We start from the raw sequence: 7,204 nt of genomic DNA, 5'->3' as shown, positions 1-7,204 counted from the left end.
GAACCAGGGGTCAAATCTCCATGCAAATTTATGAAATTTTACCGAGACTAACTAAGAAATAAAAAGAGATTTCCCAATTTACAGATCGGAAAAAGCATCTCCGGTTAGGGAGAAACCCTTCCGGCAATCTGAGCTAAAATATATTACTTTCAACAGGGATTAAAACGGCTACTTCAGATTGAAAATACAGACATAAATAGCAATCCTAAACAAAAAACTCTGAAATTTTAGTGTTGAACATTACACAGAAAAATAGCAATACTCACTTTTTACAGATCATGAATCGGATCTGTGGTTTGGGATTTATGAATAACACAAGTCTGATTAGGGTTTTGGTAAACCCTAACGAGTTTTAAATTAAAAATCAAAGTCTCTGACATAGGAAAAATACTAAACAGTAATAAAAAATTCTGAAAATTTTACAATAGACAGATCTAATCAATGTGAATCCATGGCACTTTACATATCTAAAATCGGATATAAGATAAGAAAAATATAACCACAGCAAGTTACCCTCTTGATTTTAACAACGATTTTAAAGTTTTAAAAACCCGATTTGATGTCTGATTTTTCTGACAGGGTTCCCGAAGTCCAAAATCTCTTATTTTTTTACAGTAGATCAATCACATATGCATGCATCACATATAAAAAAATCAGAAATAAACAACACATATTTCAATTCGAAACAGCATGCTCTTTTCTGTTCTAAACTAAAAACACACAGAAATCTAAGAAACTTGAGAAAATATGCATTAACTAATGAAAAACAATAAAATAAACCATAAAACAGTAAAATAAAAATTATTTCTATGCTGGAAAACGTGTATTAAACATGAATAAGCAAAGAAAAAAATAAAATACAGGGAATCCATGGCTGGAATTTGCTTTCACCTTTGAAATCATGGATTTAACTCATTTAACGGGTAAATCTCACGTTTCGTCGGTTAAGAACATGAAAAACGTACCTCTCATCGATTCTAATGGATTAGAATCCTTGAAATCACCCTCAAACTGAGTTAGATCATCTTCTTGGGTAGATTTTGGGGTTCTTGGATGAAATCCATGGTTAAATTCATGAACACAAGAGCTTTCATGGTGAAATCTATTGAAAAATCATAAAAACTAATAAAATAATAATGGAATAATATTAAATAAACTCACCTTGGGGCTGCAGCTGCAATGGAGGAAGGTAGAGGTGCTGGAAAGGAGAGAGAGGCCACGAAAATTTGAGAGAAAAGGAGCCCTCTTTTGACCCTCCTTAGGTCTTTTTTATAGTTTTTCAAAAAGTCACTTAATTAGGGTTAATTAAGAGGTTTTTCATTTTTTCAGGACTCTTTCTAATAAATCCACTAAGGGCAATGATTTTTTGTGGTTTCCTAACCCTAAATGAACTCTAATTAAACTCTAATTAATACCTAATTAAACTCAAATTAATACCTAATTAAACCCTAAAAAGTCCAAATGTGACACCACCTAGTATGGACCCACATTTGGTTTTTTAAAACCTGAATTTAAAACCTTTAAAAAACAATGGTTTAAAAGTTAAATAAAATGGATTTTTAAAATTGATTTTGACTCCTCTAAACCCCTAACCCAACTAGGACATTGACTAACCCTAGTCTAACCTTGACTTCTTCAAATGTGGCGCCACCCCGAGCGGGCCCTACTTGAGTTTTTTTCAAAAAGCGATTTTAAAACTTGAAATTGAAGGAGTTTTCAAAAGATTTTCAAAAGTAAACTTAAAATTAGAATTTTTTGAAATGGCATAGGGTTCTAACCGAGTTAGAACTCCTCTGGATATGGCGCCAACTGAGTGGACCCCACATCAGAGTTTTGAAAATTTGAAATAAATATTGAAAATGGCTTTGAAAAAGGGGTTAAAATCAATAGTTGAAATTCAAAGATTTTTGAAAATAGAGTCTCAAGCGAACTGGACTCTGGGCTAGAGTCTTGGATTTTTAGGACTCTGTGATTTTGGTTTTTAAAAGCCAAATAAAGAAATTTTTGAAAAGATTTCAGCGAAAATGGTGAAACAAGTCAGAAAATACAGTCAGGGTTAGACTCCTAACTCGATCAGAACTCTAAATTAGAGTCCTGGATTAACTAGACTCTACAAAATGACCTAAATTTTGAAAATAAATGGAAATAAATAAAAAATGGAAATGACAACGGACTTCAAAACAGACTCCTGACTGGACTAGGACTCTGGGACAGAGTCCTGATCGGACTGAAACTCTAGATTTTTTTTGGTATTTTTCTGAAAAACAAATGAAAGAACTTGTCAAAACAGTGAAAACAATAACGAATATTGAAGTAAAAGAGAGTTCTAATTCAACTGAGACTCTAAGGACAGAGTCCTGATTGAACTAGGACTTTTAATTTTTGGATTTTCTGAGAAATCAAATGAGAGAATTTTGAAAAATAGTTAAAAACAGGATGAAATTGAATTTTGGTTCAGAGTCCTGATCTGATTAGGACTCTAAGAAAGAGTTCTGATTCGATCATAACTCTAAGCATTTTGGTTTTTCTGGTAGGCAAATGATGAAATTTGGGCGAAGCTTTTGAAAACCAGTGAAAATGAAGCGAGAACATCAATTTTGGATAGAGTCCTACTTCGATCAGGACTTTGGGGTAGAGTCCTGATTTGATCAGGACTCTGAGATAAAACCTCAGAATTTTGAAATTCTTTGATAAAAGTGTAATAGTTTTGGTAGATTGAAAGATTTCTGAAATATCCTTTCAAAATTGAAATCAGGATCAGAGTCCTGATCCAACTAGGACTCTCTGAACAGAGTCCTGTTTTGACTAAAACTCTGAGTTTCTGACTCTTTTTGAAAGATTTTGAAAGATTTGATTGAAAATGGATAAAAATAGTTGTAAAAGATTAGAGTTCCAATCCAATTGAAACTCTAAAGAAGAGTCCTGATCCGACTGGACTCTTGAAGAAGAGTCCTGATCCAACTAGGACTCTGAGATTTTGGCCAAAACAGAAGATTTTGAAAGGTTTTCTTCAAAAATAGGTAAAAAGGTAGTGAAAATTATAGTTGTGATCCGACTAGGACTCTGGAAAAAGAGTCCTGATCCAATTAAGACTCTAAGATTTTTGAAGGAATCCAAAAGCGACACCACCTAAATGGGCCTCATCTGAGAATTAAAATCAATTGAAATTGAGTTTGAAATGAATCCAGATCATTTTTCTAAGAAAGTATTTCAAAATATAAGGTCCCGGGGGTTGGAAAATGACAGAATGTTGAATAAAAACCCAGGTTTTAAAATTGTTTTTGAAAGAAAAGTTTTAAAAACCCGAATCTGGATTGAATATTTTAAAAACAAGAGTGCTGGATCTCGAAAATGAGATGGGATGACATGCAATGCTATGCAATGCAATGAAATGGTATGTCGAATGCATGCAATGATATGCAATGACACATGAAATGTAAGTACTGAATGAGGGTGAAAATTTGGGGTGTCTACAAAACCAAGAAGCATCATATGAAATTTAATGAAAACCAGGCAAATCCGAAGACAAAGGAAGTTGTGATATAACACAAAAGGGGGATCCAGTGTTAATAAAATAAGAGAAAAAAAAATTAAAATGCAGAACAATAGTCAGAATGAGTGTTAAGGGGGTCTGAAACCATAAACATGAAATGGTACGTATCAGACGATTACTTGTAAAAGTTGAGAATCAAATGTAAACAAATATTCAAACTTGTGAAAATTAGAAAGATTCAGAGGTAAATGGCAAGAGAGAGAGAAAGAAAGATAAAAAAAAGAAAGGAATGTTGGAGCCAATATGCTCCATTGTTATTGCCAAACACAGACTAAAACTGCTATATGCAGATTGGTGCTGTATACAAGGCTTGTGGCTTAACTGATGGAGGAAATTTCAAAAACTTTGACAAAAACCAAGAGGAAACGAGGAGAAAATCTGATAATGACAAAGAAAATAGGAAAATGGAAAGGAAGGAGTAAAGAAATTTACCCATGGTTCGATCAATTGGGCAGTGCTTCCTCTGGATGATTCTAGATACTCCTTTGGTTTGCTTGGAACCTCTGCAAAATGGAGTTTCCCTTCTTTTTCCTTCTTACAGCTTCATTCCAATCGTCAATCGAAGCAGGAGAGGGGTTTTCACTGCTTCGTGAAAGAGGGATGCGATGCTTGCTCCTGCCGAGATCTCGAAGTCATAGGTAGCCTCTTGTGGGTTCTCTTCAATCGATCGAAAAATTCAAAAAGAAGCAAGGAGAAAAATGCCAAATGGAGGGGTGAGAACGGATCGTGAGAGAGAAGGATGGTGAATGGGGAGGTGAAGAAGCGGTGAACGAATGCTTCCCCATCGTGCCCCTCTTAAAGAGGGGGAGGACGATTCGGGAAGGGGCCATGCCGTTGGGGATCGACGGAAGGAAATCCATCGGTGGGCGATGGAGGAGAGGATGGAAGGAGCTCGTGGAGGCTGGCGATGAAGGGCTTGGGCGATGGAGAGGGTTTTGGGAGAGGCGGCTGCGCTCTTCTCCCATCTCCTTCCTTACGAAGGGTAAAAAGAAAACCCTAAAAAAAAAAAAAACTATTTTGCAGAAGGGGCCCCTTGTTATTTCAAAAATTTACAAAGAGGGGGCTCCTGAGGCTTTTAGCAAAATATCGATTTTTAAAAGTCTTAAACTCCTTCGTTTTTCTGGAAATTTTCCCAATTTTTGGTTTTTGGGTGTTATTTTTCCAATTTTTTTGTATTTAAGTAAAAGTCCTAAGATTTGCGAGAAAACAAAGATTAAAACTAATTTTTTGTATTTTTGCAAAAATATTTATAAAAGGAACTTTTCTGAGAATTTAAAAACTATTTTGAGAAAATTTCTTCAGAAATGGGTTTTGATCCGGATTTTGAGGAAATATGGATTTAAAGTGCTGGATTCAGATCCGGAGTTGATTTTGAATATATCAATATGAATTTTAATTCAGAGAATCTGAAGAAATGACTTGATTTTCTCAGAAAACGGACTTAGGGGCAAAAGGGTCATTTTTACAAAACTTTGAAAAATTTGGGATGTTCACAGACAGGAAGAGATACTTTCTTCAGAGGCAACTCTTTTTGGGAAATATAAACAACGCTAGGTTGCATCAAAATGGATATTGAATGTTTATTTTATTCTCAGAATAGCTAGAAAATTTTATCAATAAGATAAAATCATAGTAGATTCAAACGCTTCTAAACGTGCACGTATGTGCAAAGGTATTCCCTCTTTTACCTAGAGTATTTCCTCCAATGAGGTTAACTCCTCAGTTCTAAGAGTCAAATTCAAAATTTTAGCACTGATGATTTTCTTCAAGGAAGTTATTCATTTCCCTGATATGAGAAGTAGAAGAAACATTCTTAATTTCATAAAAGCAGGAAATAAAGAGATATTGATAAAAGAATTTTGTATGAGAAAAGATGACTTTTGGCAACTTTGGCAGTTTGATATCTGGGTGTTTTCCCTACGATGATCTTTTTGCACTCTTTTTGAGTCATTGGGCTTTCTCGGTTTTTCACATCATCCTTCATTTGGATGTCCTGACTTTTTTCTCTTTTTCAGGGAAGGGTACGTCACAAACTCTTTCATCTTGGAGATGCTCCGATCCTTCTTTCTCTCAGAGATTATATATGATGACATTGGCTCAAAAGGTCTTTAGATGATAGCAGAAATCAAATATCTTTTAGGGTTTGTCGGTAGGTTCATTGCACTCGCCTTCATCTCGACGGTGATCTGAACTTTTCTTGGAAGGATCCTTCACCAACTCCTTCATCTTGAAGATGATCCAAATCTTCTTTGGCCCCGTAGGTCTGCTCACATATTCTTCTTCATCTTGGCGACAGTTGAGAGATCCCTTTTGCGGATATTTGATTGCAACTTTAAACGAATGAGAAGATATGGGTTGAGTGGATTCTTTTTATAGCTCAAGATATCTCCACTGCCTGATTGCCAGAAAGTCATTTTTAAACATGCGCCATAGCTAAGATCAATATCAATTCGCTTCTGGCTTTTCAACATCATTGAAGATTTCTTTCATTGATCATATCGAGGACATTTCTTATATCCTTTTGGTTGATCAATAGGAAAAGATTTGAATTTTACCTCTTTTTTTGCAAAAAGTTTCACCTTTTTGGAAGGAAATACTGGAGGTAATCTGAGAAAATTCTTTTTGTGCAGTAAGAATATTTAGAATCAACAAATGCTTTTAGCAAATTGGCAAAGTTTTCACGAATTCTTTGTAAAATAATCACTCAATATAGATTTTGACGAGACCTTGAGTTGCAATTGTTTGATTTTGGAAATACATGACCAGCAAAAGCTGTAACCTTTGAAATACATGATCAGCAGAAGCTGGAATGTTTGAAATACATGACCAGTGAAAGCTAGAACATTTGAAATACCTGACCAGCAAAATGCTGGAACGTTTGAAAATACATGACCAGCAAAAGCTGGAGCATACATGACCAGAAAAAGCTGGATCTTTACATGACCAACGAAAGTTGGATCTTTTGGAAATACATGACCAGCGAGATGCTAGATCTTTTAGAAATACATTAGATTTAAGTCAGAACTTGAATTTTGTAGGAAAGAATTTGATCAGAACACTGAATTTAGAAGGTTACCGATGTGAGGACCGGATTTTCTAAATGAGCTCAACATATGATTGAAAATTTTGAGAAATAACCAGTGCGAGGAATGGGTTGTGAAGATGAGCTAGAAAAGTAAAATTTGATGAGAGATTCTGAATTCAATGGATTGTCAAATCCCGACTGCGTGTGGTCTGTTTTCAGGATTTATCTCCTTATCCTGAACTGGGAAGGAAGGAAAGAAATACCTCGTTAGCAGGAGGCATCAGGTTTATCCCTTAACCTGAAGGGGACACAGAAGGATTTTTAAAGAGAATAAACCTGGATTTTTGAATTTTGAAATGGATTAGCCGGAAGGCTGGATTTTGGAAGAATGTTCCGCCTGGCAGTTAGGATTTTTTTGAAAAAGAAGAGAGTCCGAGTTGGGACTCGAATCTTCAAAAAATAAAAGATAAAGAGAAACCCGAGTTTTGAAAACTTAAATTTCTAAAGAAACAATTGTTTTCCAAAGCGAGGATTGGATTCAGAAGGAAGTCCGAGTCGAGACTCGGAACTTCAAACGAAATTAATAGATGAAAAACCCGAGCTGAAACTCGGTTTTCTAAAGAAAT

General features: G+C 35.2%; 1 pseudogene; it reads left to right on the top strand.

Annotated features, from left to right (window-relative positions):
• Positions 1-4,381: 4,381 nt before the first annotated feature.
• Positions 4,382-7,204, top strand: part of LOC149815428 (solanesyl-diphosphate synthase 1, mitochondrial-like) — a 92,497-nt pseudogene continuing 89,674 nt past the window's right edge.

Source organism: Nuphar pumila, chromosome 15 (genome assembly GCF_984573655.1).
Source record: "Nuphar pumila chromosome 15, dmNupPumi1.hap1.1, whole genome shotgun sequence".
Taxonomy (NCBI): domain Eukaryota; kingdom Viridiplantae; phylum Streptophyta; class Magnoliopsida; order Nymphaeales; family Nymphaeaceae; genus Nuphar; species Nuphar pumila.
The sequence above is the reverse complement of the archived record's forward strand: the minus strand, read 5'-3'. Positions and strand labels throughout refer to the sequence as shown.